The following is a 16,218-nucleotide window of genomic DNA, read 5'->3' as shown; positions in this document are numbered from 1 at the left end:
AATATTGCTGTTTCTCTAAAAAAAAAAAAATAGAGCCTCTGGGGACAGAGTCCTAGACTTCCTTGTAAAGTTGTGGCATGGTTTTTCTCTTTCTTTCTCTTTAAATGCTTCAAGTGAGCATGCCATCAATGGGGCCTACTTCAGAGAAAGATTTAGTGCTGGGAGATGTTGCTTATAGCTGCCTGGTCAGTGCAAGTGAGAGCTAAGAGTCCGGGCTGTACGATCGACTGGGTACCTTCAGAGATGGTTAGAGTTTGTCAGTGTTTTCTAACAACTCACCACGTGTTGAAAGTGGGGCTCTGCTCGTGAAGAGCCACTTCCTCCCAGGAACTGCAGTTGAGGTTGGGGTTTGGACCTGTGCCAGTTTTGTGAGAGCACAGGAATGATGTCAGGGCACAGGAGCCCTGGGGGGCCCCTCCCCTGGGACCATGAGCTTCTGCAAGGGCCAGCACATGTCGGCTCAGGGTAGCAATTGCCGACTGTGTCTGAGGACATCTCGTCCTGCTCTGGACTCCACGATTTCTGACTACTGCATCAGGAGAGTAAGCTTCATACGCTGACTCATTTCCACACTTTTGAGAACACTTTCTTTGAGTGGGTGTTTGGAAAGAAAATGCAAATAGATGTAAGTTTCCTAGCCGTCAGCTGCTGACTCGGACTGACAGTACCTAGAATAGAATCTGTTCTTTTGGGGAGTCACCTTCTCCTCAAATGGATGCTTTGTTCCCCAAAGTGCTGGTGTATGCATACCTGGATGGAGTGACATCACCTTGTGTATAATCCTACTAGTTCCTTTTTTATAAAACAGCTGGAAGGTCTGAGTGGTCAAGGGTAACCCCTGAGTGAATCTTGACACCAGTAGGTATGGACTCTTCCATCCCAGGCTGCTCTGGTTCAGTGTCTGATGCAAGTATCAGAACAGTTCAAAAGATCTGAGCACGGTTGATGATTCATTTAAGGCCTTTCCTCAAGCACCTAAAACTATAGTTACCAGTTATCTAAAAAATCTGCAATATAGGCTAGTGCTTTGTAGAAATGGAAATATGAATATGTACTTTAGCCAAATATGAATATATTAAATTAATATAATGTTAATTACATATAATTGTATATATAATGTTATATATAATATATATATAATTATATAAATTATATATATATATATGTGTATATATATATATGAATATTTTGTTTTGACCTTACTACTTAGCTCTGTGGCCTTGGCCCAGGTCTCCTTGAGACTCTCTCAGTTTCCTTGTTGGCAAAACTAAGATTTAGTAGCTGTAACGTGAGGCTCAAATGAGAAACCTGAGCTGAAAAGCCCATTTAAATGAAGCCCAATTAAATTAAACCCAGTCTATTGATGTTACAGAAAAGTGAACTTATTACAGACAACTCAATGAGTTTTCACAAAATCAGGTTTTGGGAGTATGCTGAGATTTATTTGTCCAGGGTACTGCTGATGGGCACAGGTCATTTCTGGTTTGGGGCTACTATGTGTAGAGCTGCTCTGCGTATCTTGTCTTGTAATGAACATTACTACACTCTTCCATCGGTCATAAGCCCAGGAGTGAAATTCCTGGGTCGGAGGATATGCATATGTTTCTGGGTGGTAGCTAGTAGTAGATACTGCCTCACTGTTTCTCAAAGTGGTTTTACTCCTCTGTACTCCCAGCAGGAATGTTGGAGAGCTCCATTTGCTTGAGATCTTTATAATATTTGGTATTTTCTCTCTTTTCCACTATTCTGGTATTTTCTCTCTTTTTCACTATTCCGGTAGGTGTGTCCTTGTATCTCATTCTGGCTTAAACTGCATTTCCCTGATGGCTAATGAAGTCGAACATTTAAAAAACATATTTATTGCCATTTAAATATTCTCTTTTGTCGAGTATCTGTTCAATCGTTTGTTTGTATTTCTATTGTCATTTGTATTTTTCTTATTGACTTGCAGAGGTTTTTGATACGTTCCGGATAAGAATGCTTTGTCAGATATGTCGACTGCAAATCCGTTCTCCAGCTCTGTGGACTGGCTTTTCACTCTCCTAATGGAATGGATGAACTGATCTTGACTTATGAATATCATTTATCAATATTGTTTCTTTTTTGGTTCAAGTATTTTCTGTCGTGTTTAATGAATCTTTGTCTACTCCCAAGTCATGAAGATTTTCTTCTATGTTTTCCTTAAAAGGCTTTCTTGTTTTACCTTTCACATTTAGATCAGCAGTCTGTCTATAAATGATTTTTGCTACGGTGTTAGGTGGTGGTTTGAGGTCTGATCTTAATTTTTCCATTTGATTTGTTGAAACGATTCATTTGTAGAAAAGAACGCCGTTTTCCCACTTGACTTCAGTGTCCTGTTTGGCATAATCTAGTAACTGTGTGTGAAGGAGTCTCTTTCTGGACTGCTCGTTCTGTTGCATTGGTCAGCTTATCTACCCTTGCACTGATACAATACTGTCCTAATTGCTCTAGCGTTAAAATAAGATGATACCTAGTAGGGTAAATCCTCCAGATTTATTCTTCTTTAAGATTGTCATGGCTACCCTTTGTACTTTATATTTTCATATGAATTTTAGAATAACCTGTCAATTCTTACAAAAACCCTACAGTTTGACTAGGATTGCATTGAATTTATAAATACATTTGGGAAGAGCTGACATATTTTACATTACTGGCATATCTCATTTTATTGCACTTTGCTTTATCATGCTTCACAGATTCTGTCGTTTTTGTTTGTTTGTTTGTTTTTTTACAAATTGATGGTTTGTGGCAATTCTGCAATGAGCTAGTCTATTGGCACCATTTTTCTAACAGCGTTTGCTCACTTTGCGTCTCTGGGTCACATTTTGGTAATTATCACATTTCCAAATTTTTCCTTATTATTATATTTGTCCTGCTGATTTGTGATCAGCGATCTTTGATTACTATTGTAATTGTTTTCAGGTGCCAGTAACCGTGACCAGTTAAGCCAGTGAGCTTAATTGATAAATGTGTGTGTTCTGATTGCTCCACCGACTGGTTATTCCCACATCTCTCTCCCTCTACCCAGGCCTCCCTGTTCCCTGAGACACAGCAGTATTGAAATTAGACCGATTAATAACCCTGTATTGGCCTCTAAATGTTCAAATGAAAGGAAGACTCGCATATTTCTCACTTTAAACTATAAGCTAAACATGATTAAGCTTAACAAGGAAGGCATGTCTGAAATCTCGGCTTCTTGCGCCAGACAGCCAAGCTGTGAACGCAAAGGAAAAGTTCTTGAAGGAAAATAAAAGTGCTACTTCAGTGAACACACAAATGATAAGAAAGTGACACAGCCTTATTGCTGATACGGAGAAAGTTTTAGTGGTCCGGATAGAAGCCAGCCACAACGTTGCCTTTTGCCAAAGCCTAATCCAGAGCAAAGTCCTACCTCTCTTTGATTCTGTGAAGGCTGAGAGAGACGAGAAAGCTGCAGAAGAAAAGTCTGAAGCTAGCAGGTATGAATTTGTGAGATTTAAGGAAAGAAGCTGTAGTCACAACATCAAAGTGCGAAGTGAAACAGCAAGTTATCGAGAAGATCCAGTAAGATAATTAATGAAGGCGGCTGCATTAAACAGCAGATTTTCAGTGTAGATACAACAGCTCTATTTTGGAAGAAGATGCCATCTAGAACTTTCTTAGCTAGAGAGAAAGCTGACTTCAAAGCTTCAGAGGACAGGCTGTCTCTCTTGTTAGGGGCTAATAGAGCTGGTAAATGTAAATTGAGGCCAGTGGTCATTTGCCATTCTGAAAATCCTAGGACCCTTAAGAATTATGTTAAATTTATTCTGCCTGTGCTCTGTATATGAAACGACTAAACCTGGATGACAGTGCATCTGTTTACAACAAGGCTTACTGAATATTTTAAGCCCACTGTTGAAGCCTACGGCTCAGGAGAAAAGATTTCTTTCAAAATATTACTGCTCGTTGATAATGTACCTGGTCCCCTAAGAGCTCTGATGGAGATGTACAAAGAGATGAATGTTATTTTCATGCCTGTTAATGCAAAATCCATTCTCTAGCCCATGGATCAAGAAGTAATTTTGACTTTAAATCTTACTATTGAAGAAATACATTTCATAAGGCTATAGCTGCCACAGACAGCGATTTCCCTGATGGATGTGGGCAAAGTCAAATGAAAACTTTCTGGAAAGGATTCACCATTCTAGATGCCACTCAAAACATTCCTGATTCATGGGAAGAGGTCAAAATATCAACATTCACAGGAGTTTGGAAGAAGTTGATTCCAACCCTCATGGATGACTTTGAGGGGTTCAAGACTTCATGTCGGAAGTAACTGCAGATGTGGTGGGAATAGCAAGAGAGCTAGAATTAGTAGCTGAGCCTGAAGATGTGACTGAATTGCTGCCATCTCAGGATAAAACTTGAATTGGATGAAGAGTGGCTTTTTACGGATGAACAAAGGAGGTGGCTTCTTGAGATGGAATTTACTCCTGGTGAAGATGTGGTGAAGATTGTTGGCATGACAAAAAAGGATGAGAATAAACTTAGTTAATAAGTAGGCAGGGTTTGAGAGGATTAACTTTAATTTTAAAAGAAGTTCTACAGTGGGTAAAATGCTATCACACAGCACTGTAGGCTACGGAGAAATCATTTGTGAAAGGAAGTCAAGCTTCAGTGTCGTCTTATTTTGAGAGATTGCCGTGGCCACCTCAACCTTCAGCAACAACCCCCCTGAGCAGTCAGCAGCCACCGACATCCAGGCCAGACCCTCCACCAGCAAAAAGATTACCGCTCGTTGAAGGCTCAGATGGCGGTTAGCATTTTTTAGCAATAAAGTTAAGGTATGTGTATTGATTTTTAGACGTAATGCTATTGCATAATCACACTTAATAGACTAAAGTATAGTGTAAACATAACTTTAATATACACTGGGAAACAAAAAAATTCGTGTGACTTGCTTTATTGTAATATTTGTTTTACTGCAATGGTCTGGAACCAAACCAGCGATATCTCTGAGGTATGCCTATCCTGAGTCTATCAAGTTTTGAAGATGAAGAATATATTCTTTAATTTCTCTTGGCAAGTTTTGTGATATTTTTCACTGTGGAGAACTTACATATTTATTAGATTTGCTTTTAGGTGATTCCTATTTTTAATGAGATTATGCATGATGTCATTAAAAAATTTCATTTACTACTTATCTGTTGATCGATTATATGTAGATTTCTTTATTTTTTCTGCGGTACACGGGCCTCTCACTGTTGTGGCCTCTCCCGTTGCGGAGCACAGGCTCCGGACGCGCAGGCTCAGCGGCCATGGCTCACAGGCCCAGCCGCTCCGCGGCATGTGGGATCCTCCCGGACCGGGGCACGAACCCGTGTCCCCTGCATCGGCAGGCGGACTCTCAACCACTGCGCCACCAGGGAAGCCCTATGTGTAGATTTTTGAGTATGTCTCACAGGTTTCATATGCTCTTTTTTTTTAATTTATGCATTAGTTTAGATATTTCCTGTTAAAATTGTCTGCCATTTCACTAACCCTCTGCTCTGCTGTGTTTAATCAGTTGTTAACTCATCAATTACATTTTTTATTTCAACTATTATAGTTTTTCGTTTTAGACTGTCTTTTGGATTGCCTTTTATAGATTCCCGTTCTTTGTTGCTATACTTTATCCTTTTACCTACTTAGCCCATATTTTTCTCCATCTTTTGATATTAATCATAGTTGTTTTATAGTCCTCATCTGCTAACCATAATTTCTTGACCATCTGTGAGTTGATTCTACTGTCTGGTTTTTTTCTTGACTCTTGGTCCTCTTGCCTTTTCAGTAAGTTTTTATTTTTGCCAGACAGTTGTGCATAAGAGGCTCAGATAATGTTATTATTTATCAAGAGTGTTCCCTCTTTTTTTCTGTTAGGCAGATGAAATGTGTAAGCTCAATCCAGTCAGATTCGCAGCTTCAGAGACAGGTTGGACCCTGGTCTAACCCTGTGTCACGGTTGAGGCTTTTCTGGGCTTTTTGTAGAAAGCCTTAGGAGTCTCTGTTTCCCTAGTCCTGAAAAATTGTGAGACATCCACATATGTTCCCCAGAGACTCACAGCCCTACTTGCCAGTGTTCAGTCCTCAGAGATGAAAAATCTGACAGATGTCTTGAGGGGAAAATGGGTTATGAGCATGAGACAGGCCTTGTCTGTCTGGGAGGTTTTGCCTTGTAATTACTTCAAGACTTCAGGGGATTTCTCTCTGCATTTGAGAAGTTTTCAGCCTTCTTTCCCAGCTACCTACCCTACCCAGGCCTCAGGAGATGTTTTATTTGGCAAACTGTCATGTGTGTGAGAGTCCTCAAATTTCTAATCTGGACGAGTTGTCATATGTAACGATGAAAAACTTTGCTGGTTTCTCTTTCCCCAGCAGCGTCCTCTGTCTGAGCCCAGCTCAGTTCTCAGCTTGCATTCAGAATTGGTAGATGTCAGAGAAAAAATGGCTGGCAATTATGAGTTTATATTGTAATTGTTCTCTGTTCTCCGAAAGTCTTCCTACTCCTTATTGCTTTCACAGCTCTCTGATCCTTTTAAAAATACAGCTTCTTAAATTTATTCATATTTATCCAGTGATTACAGCAAGATCTAGTGTACCTTTTATCTAGTATATCTTCCCCAGAAGTAGAAGTTCTTGACAATCTAATCTTGATATTCATTTCCCAACTGGTTATATGAACCCATGTTTCTCAGGGTTCCTTAAACAAAGTTTTTTTTTTTTTTTGGTGTTCCTTATTCATTTCTTCATTAATGAGATAAAAAACAATCTGGCCTGTGCTAAAAATAACACTGAAAATTCTACGTTGCACACCACATACGAAGTCAGATAACAGAGCATGAGGAAGCATGTTTGCAATACTAGTTCCTCTAGAAGTGGAGCTCTTGTTCATTAGATGTGGAGCTTAACTGCACATCGGGGTGGTTGAGAGGGAAGAATGGGAGGCTAAAGTCCAAGTGAAGGCCTGCGAGAGTATAGGGTGGAGAGAGTTGGGGTCCAAGGCAAGATGGTTTTCCACTCAATCATCCCCAGTTCCAGGACTATGATTTTTTTTGCCGGCAAAGAGTATCTTGTCAATAGGCTTGTATTTATTCACAATCAAGTGAAATTTTGCTAAGATGCACTTCGAAAAGGAAACTGAGCCCAGAAAGGGAGATAACTTTATACTTAAAGCAAAGCTCCATAGAGATGTTGCCTAGAATGAGCGCATTTTGGAATGAGAGCAGTTTTGAAACGAGAGACTGAGTATTAATTGGTTTCCACCTTTTGTTTACTAAGAGATTGATGAGAAAATGATATTTGGTGTGATGGACTTATTTGTGATTCAAGTAACTTGAGGTAGAAACTTTGTCTGGATGTAGGGTCCTGTGGTTCAAACTGCCCAGCGTGGGTGGTGGTTAAAGGTGGTGGTGGCGGGCAGTGAGCGGAAGGTCAAGTGAAAAAGAAAAAAGAGCCATCATTTTACAAGACAGAAAAGAAAACAGCACCAGTCTAACTTATCTTATTGATGAAGTGAGCACACCCTGTAAAACCCTCGTGCAACACAACAAGATGAACAAACAACACACATAAAGCCTCGCGCAAGGTAATGCACGCTCTACGTAGGGCAGTTGATCAACTCCAGTTTTGCCACCCGGTTACCTAGAAAAAGGTATTAAGTGATCACTACCAAAATTTTAGAAAGTTCTGATGACCAACAAAGATCTACCGTATGGCACAGAAAACTGTTCTCAATATTTTGTAATAACCTATAATAGAAAAGAATCTGAAAAAAATATATATATTATATATATATAAGTGAGTAACTTTGCTCTACACTTGAAACCAACACAACATTGTAAATCAACTATCCTTTAGTTGCTTTCAAAAAAACGTTTTTCAATATTTCAAAAAAATAATTTTTGTAAAAGTAAAAGAAAGAAAGTTCTGTGTTGCTGGATATTGAATTTAGGAAATGACAGTATGCATAACTACATCAGAGATAAGAATATATGAGTTGGCCCCATAAATGTGGATCACTGTGTCTGTGTGTGAGGAGACGCTACATTTATACTAAAATGATTAAGGTGACACAATTTTTACACTTGATTGATTTCCAAAGAAATCAATCTACAAGCCCAGCAGTGGAGCTATATAGAAGCATATTTCCTAGGATAAATACTTTATTTCGCGAAGTGATAGCAGACAGTTCTCTGATACGCACACACTAACACAGAGATACAAATAGATCAATGGAATAGAATAGAGAGTCAAAAACAGAGGTACACACATATGGAAAACTGATATCTGACAAAGTTTAAAAAGGCAATGGAGACAGGATAGTTTTTTCAACAAATCATGCTGAAACAATTCCACATCCATATGCAAAATAAAAGCACACCCCCCAAAAATCTTTTGATCCATATTTCACTCCATCCACAAAAAATGTCTCAAAATGGATAATAGAACTAAATGTAAAACCTAAAATGATAAAACTGTTAGAAGAAAATGTAAGAGAAAACGTTGATGATCTTGGGTTAGGCAAAGATATATGTGCAAAAGCTTTGGAGTTTCACTGGGTCCCATTTGTTTATTTTTGTTTTTATTTCCATTTCTCTAGGAGGTGGGTCAAAAAGGACCTTGCTGTGATTTATGTCATAGAGCGTTCTGCCTATGTTTTCCTCTAAGAGTTTGATAATGTCTGGCCTTACATTTAGGTCTTTAATCCATTTTGAGTTTATTTTGTGTATGGTGTTAGGGAGTGTTCTAATTTCATACTTTTACATGTACCTGTCCAGTTTTCCCAGCACCACTTACTGAAGAGGCTGTCTTTTCTCCACTGTATATTTTTGCCTCCTTTATCAAAGATAAGGTGACCATATGTGTGTGGGTTTATCTCTGGACTTTGTATCCTGTTCCATTGATCTATATTTCTGTTTTTGTGCCAGTACCATACTGTCTTGATTACTGTAGCTTTGTAGCATAGTCTGAGGTCAGGGAGCCTGATTCCTCCAGCTCCATTTTTCGTTCTCAAGATTGATTTGGCTATTTGGGGTCTTTTGTGTTTCCATACAAATTGTGAAAGTTTTTGTTCTAGTTCTGTGAAAAATGCCATTGGTAGTTTGATAGGGATTGCATTGAATCTGTAGATTACTTTGGGTAGTAGAGTCATTTTCACAATGTTGATTCTTCCAATCTAAGAACATGGTATATCTCTCCAACTATTTGTATCGTCTTTAATTTCTTTCATCAGTGTCTTATAGTTTTCTGCATACAGGTCCTTTGTCTCCTTAGGTAGGTTTATTCCTAGATATTTTATTCTTTTTGTTGCAATGGTAAATGGGAGTGTTTTCTTGATTTCACTTTCAGATTTTTCATCATTAGTGTATAAGAATGCCAGAGATTTCTGTGCATTAATTTTGTATCCTGCTACTTTACCAAATTCATTGATTAGCTCTAGTAGTTTTCTGGTAGCAACTTAAAAGCTTTTGCACAGCAAAGGAAACCGTAAACAAGACCAAAAGACAACCCTCAGAATGGGAGAAAATATTTGCAAATGAAGCAACCGACAAAGGATTAATCTCCAAAATTTACAAGCAGCTCAATAACAAAAAAACAAACAACCCAATCCAAAAATGGGCAGAAGACCTAAAAAGACATTTCTCCAAAGAAGATATACAGATTGCCAACAAACACATGAAAAAATGCTCAACATCATTAATTATTAGAGAAATGCAAATCAAAAATACAATGAGATATCAGCTAACACTGGTCAGAATGGCCATCAACAAAAAATCTAGAAACAATAAATGCTGGAGAGGGTGTGGAGAAAAGGGAACACTCTTGAACTATTGGTGGGAATGTAAATTGATACAGCCACTATGGAGAACAGTATGGAGGTTCCTTAAAAAACCACAAATAGAACTGCCATACGACTCAGCAATCCCACTACAGGGCATATACCCTGAGAAAACCATAATTCAAAAAGAGTCATGTACCACAGTGTTCACTGCAGCTCTATTTACAATAGCCAGGACATGGAAGCAACCTAAGTGCCCATCAACAGATGAATGGATAAAGAAGATGTGGCACATATATACAATGGAATATTACTCAGCCATAAAAAGAAACGAAATTGAGTTATTTGTAGTGAGGTGGATGGACCTAGAGTCTGTCATACAGAGTGAAGTAAGTCAGAAAGAGAAAAACAAATACCGTATGCTAACACATATATATGGAATCTAAGAAAAAAAAAGGTCATGAAGTACCTAGGGGTAAGACGGGAATAAAGACACAGACCTACTAGAGCATGGACTTGAGGATATGGGGAGGGTGAAGGGTAAGCTGTGACAAAGTGAGAGAGTGGCATGGACATATATACACTACCAAACGTAAAATAGATAGCTAGTGGGAAGCAGCCGCATAGCACAGGGAGATCAGCTCGGTGCTTTGTGACCACCTAGAGGGGTGAGATAGGGCAGGTGGGAGGGAGGGAGATGCAAGAGGGAAGACTTCTGGGGATATATGTATATGTATAGCTGATTCACTTTGTTATAAAGCAGAAACTAACACACCATTGTAAAGCAATTATACTCCAATAAAGATGTTAAAAGAAAAGATATATGTGACTAAAGCACAATCCATAAAAAAAACGTTGATAAAAAATTAAATTTAAAAAAATCTCCTGCTCTTCTGAAGACACTCAAGAGAATGAAAAGACAAGCCACAGGAAACATTTACCAATCTTATACCTGGTAAAGGACTGGAATATACAGAGAACCCTCAGGATATACAGTAAGAAAACAAACTATCTAATTTAAAAATGGGCAAATGATTTAAACAGATGCTTCATCCAGGAAGATGTATGAACGGAAAATAAGCACATGACAAGATGCTTAACATCATTAGTGCTCAGGGAAAAATCTGTTATAATGGCCAAAATGAAAAAGACTAACCATACCAAGTGTTGGTGAGAATGTGGCGGACAAGGAACTCTCAAATAGTGCTGGTGGGCATGTGAAATGGTACAAACACTTCGGGAAACAATTTGATAGTTTCCCCCAAAGTTCAAAATATACCTACTATCTGATACAGACATTTTACTCCAAAGTGTTTACCCAAGAGAAATGGAAGCCCACAAAGATTGTATACAAATGTCCAGAGCAGTTTTACTTGTAATAGACCTAAAATGGAAACTCTCCAAATGTCCAGCAACAAGTGAATGTGTGAACAGTGAGTGGTACATCCATACAATGAAATACCACTCAGCACTAAAAAGGAACCAAGTATCCATACATACTACAGTATAGATGAATCTTAAAATAATTATGCAGAGTGAAAAAAGACAGACAAAATGAGCATACATTGTATGAGTCCATTCACATACAATTCTAGAAAATGCAGACTAATCAATGCTAACAGAAAGGCAGATCAGTGGTGGTCCGGGAGGGGCAGAAGGGATGAGTTGCAAAATGTTGTGAGAAAATTTTAGTGGTGATGGGTATATTCATTCTTTTGATTGTGGTGATGATCTCACACGCTTACACATATGTCAAAACTTATCGAGTTTTCCACTTCACAGCTGTTTCCCAAGAGTTTAACCTTTGAACTTTATCCTCTCCCTCCACCACAGCGTCCTTTCTTATTGCTACCTCATGAATCAGGTATTTCCTCTGAAAGTCACATATGTACAGTTCTTGCACAGTAGTAGTGATGATGCCATTTTTTATAGTAATAATGGGGGAAAAACGCCCAACCCGACTTCTGTTGCGGTAGAAAGAGTTTGCAGTGATGACAAAGAATGCGGGAAAGGAAGCTGACTTCTCCACTAGGGAGAAAAATTCCACTCGTTTATATTGCTAACCCTAACCCAATAAATTCTGTTTTATGACATTTCACTACAACAGAGTTTTCTTTTTTCTTTAAAATCAAGAAGACAAGAGAGAAGCAATGATTATGTTTTCATTTTTAAATTATGAAATATTTGAAATTTTTAATGGAATAGAAGTAACATATAAAGGAGTTAAGCTAAAAAACCTGCACCCTTAGCAGGTCAATTCTGCTCACAGCCACTTGTCCAGAACTAGTTGGCCCCAAGCATACCACAAGGGAAGTGGTAAAATTTGGGGGGCACGTACACATTTAATAAGCGTGCATTGCCTCTGCCTTGTCATCTCAGTGTGGGCCTCTTTCTGGGCCCTTTATTCTGTTCCTGGTCTGCTTGTATATCCTCACACCAATTCTTTAATTGCTATAGCTTTATAATAAGTTTTGATAGTTGCTTTATGCAAGTGCCCTGATCTGATTTCCTTTCCCAGTATTTAAGAAAAGCTAGTTTTGGTCCTATCTCTTCAATTTATTTAAAATGAGCCTATAAATTTCCATTAAAACTCCTGTAGGATTAAATCATTAATTCTATTAATAAGTTTGGAGAAGATTGAAATCTTTGCGATTACTGTTTCTCTATCAATTTACTTCAGTTTTCTTTAAGGTTTTCCATTAAAGTTATATGATATTTTTCTACAAAGGTATTGCTTGTATTTTTGCCAGATTTATTCCTAGGTCCTTATAATTTTTGTTGCTAATATTTTACATGTACAGAAATACAACTCATTTTTGGATAGTAGTCTTATAACCAAGAGAGTAATCTTATTTATTGCTTGAAAAATTGGAGAAGTCACCCAGAATATCATTTAGGCAAAGTGTTTTCTTTGTAGAAACAGTTTATTATGTGGATTAATATTGCATGGAACTATTCAGATTTTCTATTTTTTTCTCTAGTCGGTTTTGATAAATCATATTTTTCTTGGAATTTATTCCTTTCATCTAAATTTTCAGGTTTATTGGCTTGAAGTGGTTCTTGGTATTCTCTTATTTTTAGTTCTTGCCATATATATGTATCCCTGTTCATTCCTTCATTCCTAATAGTTTATGAAGTTTCTTTTCTTTCATCAGGATTGCTACAGGCCTGTCAATTTTATTAGTCTTTTTTTTTTTTTTGGCCTGTGTGAGAGCCTTGCTGATCTGCTGTACTTTATTCTGCTTTCCATGTCATTAATGTCTGTTCTCGTATTTAATATTTTCTTCTTTTCCTTTCTTTAAATTTTTCTGTGTTCTTTTCCTAATTTCTTAAGTAGGGTGCTGAGCTCATTAATTTTAACCCTTTTTCTAATATATGATCTTAAAGCTAAAAGTGCTCCCTTATATACTGTTAGTTTTTTTGTATACTGTTAGTTTTGATATGTAGTTTTTAAAAAGTATAATTTAATTTTAAAGTGTAATATAATTTAATAATATAAATATAATTTAATTTAGAAGTGTATGTTTACATTTCTGAATATGTGAGTGTCTTTGTTATTCTCTCTAATTTAATTGCACTGTAGTAAGAGAATAGGGTCTGTGTCTGATACCAATAATTTGAAATTTGTTCTAAACTTGTGGCCTAATTTCAGAGTCAATTTTAATAAATAGTGCATGTGTCTTTCTTTTAGTCAGCCTGAATATTTTTAACATTCTTTTACCCCTTACTATGTTTTGATTTCCTTTCAGTTGTTTAAAACATGTATATATTTGCTTTATAGTCTATATTTGATCATTCAGTATTTGAAGGTTTTCTTTTGTCAGCCTGGTTCTCTTGTTTTTTTGGGTTTTTTTCTGTGAATGCTTAAAAGCTTATGTACTTGTATGTTTTAAAATTTTTGATTGTGAAATCATGTTTGTTTGACAACAATCAGTGAAAATTTTTTGAGGTCCATTTCTAGTGTCTTCCTCCAGGGAGTATTTATATTTCCCTCAGCCAGGAGACTTAGGACTCCTTTAAATTGCCTTATGGCTTTTCAGAACATATAAAAGTGTGTAAAATCAGGCTCTAACCCCTCACAAAGGTGTGCCAGGAGGCATGTATTTTCATGGGAGGTGATAATTCTTTGTCAACCTTCACTTAGAGACAAGACTGAGACAACCAGTTTTCTCTGCTCTTTGTCTCTGGGGTTGTCTTTTATGAGTTCATACTTCTAGAAAGTTTTTATCCTTTCTGTGTTCTGTCTTTAAGTGTGAGATGCTTTTAATCTTACTCTTCATTCCATGTGGTTTAAATTTTTTTCCTCAGTCTATTAGCAGACGGGTTCCTGAGTCCATTTGGTGGAAATCCCTGGTCACTAGCTTTTGATATAAGCCACTAAATACATCAATATTTGCATATAGGCATATAATTTATATTATATATGATTATATATATAATTTCAACCTTCTAGCATATAAAATGTTATGATGACTGAACAAATAGTTTCTTTTCTTTCCACCTCTTTAGAAGAAAGATTTTTAAGGCAAAATCAAGCCACTATTCATTGGCTATTTAAAGAACCAAATGTGAAGAAACAATGAAAGTAAAAGAGTTATGATGCCTGTATGGACAGGGTGAGGGGGTTAATAATTGTGCTGGGTGATGAGACTTATGGGGACATGTGAGTGTGGAGTGAGTCTGTGGGGGGAGCTGGAAGGGGTGCTCAGGTAGCCGAGTTGATTTTGTGCTGGTCCCCCGTACCCTGCTAACATTGGACATACATCTCCCGCGTCCTCAGGATAGGATTCTGGCCCACATCCTGCTGTCTTTGACTGCAGGGTTCCAGAAAGCAGGGTTTTCAGAGCTGTATCCTCAGGCCAGTGCAGTACTTGACACCAGTTTGCAATAGAGGAATGTTGAACAACCACAGGGTGGAGTGCCCAGGGGACAGGTGAACTTGTCCTGAGCTGGGACAGGAGCCCGGGCTGGAGATGCAATAGCACCCATCTTCCCGGAGGGGGAGGGTTGAGGCAAAGAGGTGGGAGAAGAGCCTCAGTTGACTTGGCAGGTGTGATTCCTGAGGAGTCGTGGTAGCTGGAAGTTAGGAGGAAGATGAGGATTCAGAACACGGAAGAAATGTTCAGAGAGGGAGACATAAACCCGGCGTAGAAGGAGATTGTTCACTGGGTCAAACGTTCCCAAAAGCAAATTTTGTTTTAGTTGTATTTATGCAGCACATTGGTTTGTTTTGTTTTTTTGTTTTATAAATTTATTTATTTATTTATTTATTTAGGGCGGTGTTGGGTCTTCGTTTCTGTGCGAGGGCTTTCTCCAGTTGCGGCGAGCGGGGGCCCCTCTTCATCGCGGCGCGCGAACCTCTCACTGCCGTGGGCTCTCCCGTTGCGGAGCACAGGCTCCAGACGCACAGGCTCAGTAGTTGTGGCGCACGGGCTTAGCCGCTCCGCGGCATGTGGGATCTTCCCTTTGTTAACCCATAACTATGTTTAGAGCTTTTTATTTTTATGATTTCTAGAATTGAAACAATATTTGCAGTAAGCTGGAAAGTTAATGTTTTTTGCTCATGAAATCTTCATCTAGGAGGATATAGGTCTAATAAACATGGGAAATGATGCTTTCTGGCTACACACACACACACACACACGCACACCTCCCAACGCATTTGATGATAAAGGCTGTTAAATTTAAGTGAATCAGCATGCTCTGTTGATTTCCTTGCACTGGATGCAGCGGTGTTTGTGGGCCATTTGAGCGTCAGCTACAGAAGGGGCAAGCGCATCTGCGTGTTCCATTAGTAGTTACTGAGTCTGTAATGTATCCTATAGATTTTTAGAGTTTCTATTAGAAAGAATGCATACCTTTGGTAAAATATCTATAGCATGCAGAAAAATATAACAAAGAAATCGACCCTGTATTATCAACAGTTCCTTCCTTTCCAAACAACCACTGTGGGTGCCATGGATGTGTTGTCCATCCAGACTTTTATTTTTAAATTTTTTCTTTATTTTTTCTTTAAGTATAGTTAATTTACAATGTGTTAGTTTCAAATGTACAGCCAAGTGATTCAGTTATACATGTGTGTGTGTATATATATGTGTGTGTATATATATATATATATATATATATATACACACACACACATATATATTATTTTTCAGATTCTTTTCCATTATAGTTTATTATAAAATACTAAGTAGAGTTCCCTGTGCTATACAGTAGGTCCTTTTTGGTTATCTATTTTATATATAGTAGTGTGTATATGTTAATCCCAAACTCATAATTTATCCCTCCCCCCATTTCCTCTCATCCAGACTTTTCAAATGTAGTGTGTGGATACAGTCATTTTTCTTTTTAAATGTAAAATGAAAGCAATAGAGTCAAGACTGTGAAAAAGGGGTAATGTGTCAGAATAGGAGGTG

The sequence above is a fragment of the Aethalodelphis obliquidens genome, unplaced genomic scaffold, assembly GCF_003676395.1.
Source record: "Aethalodelphis obliquidens isolate GAN/ISIS:26980383/991018 unplaced genomic scaffold, ASM367639v1 scaffold35, whole genome shotgun sequence".
Taxonomy (NCBI): domain Eukaryota; kingdom Metazoa; phylum Chordata; class Mammalia; order Artiodactyla; family Delphinidae; genus Aethalodelphis; species Aethalodelphis obliquidens.
This window is presented reverse-complemented; position numbering follows the sequence as displayed.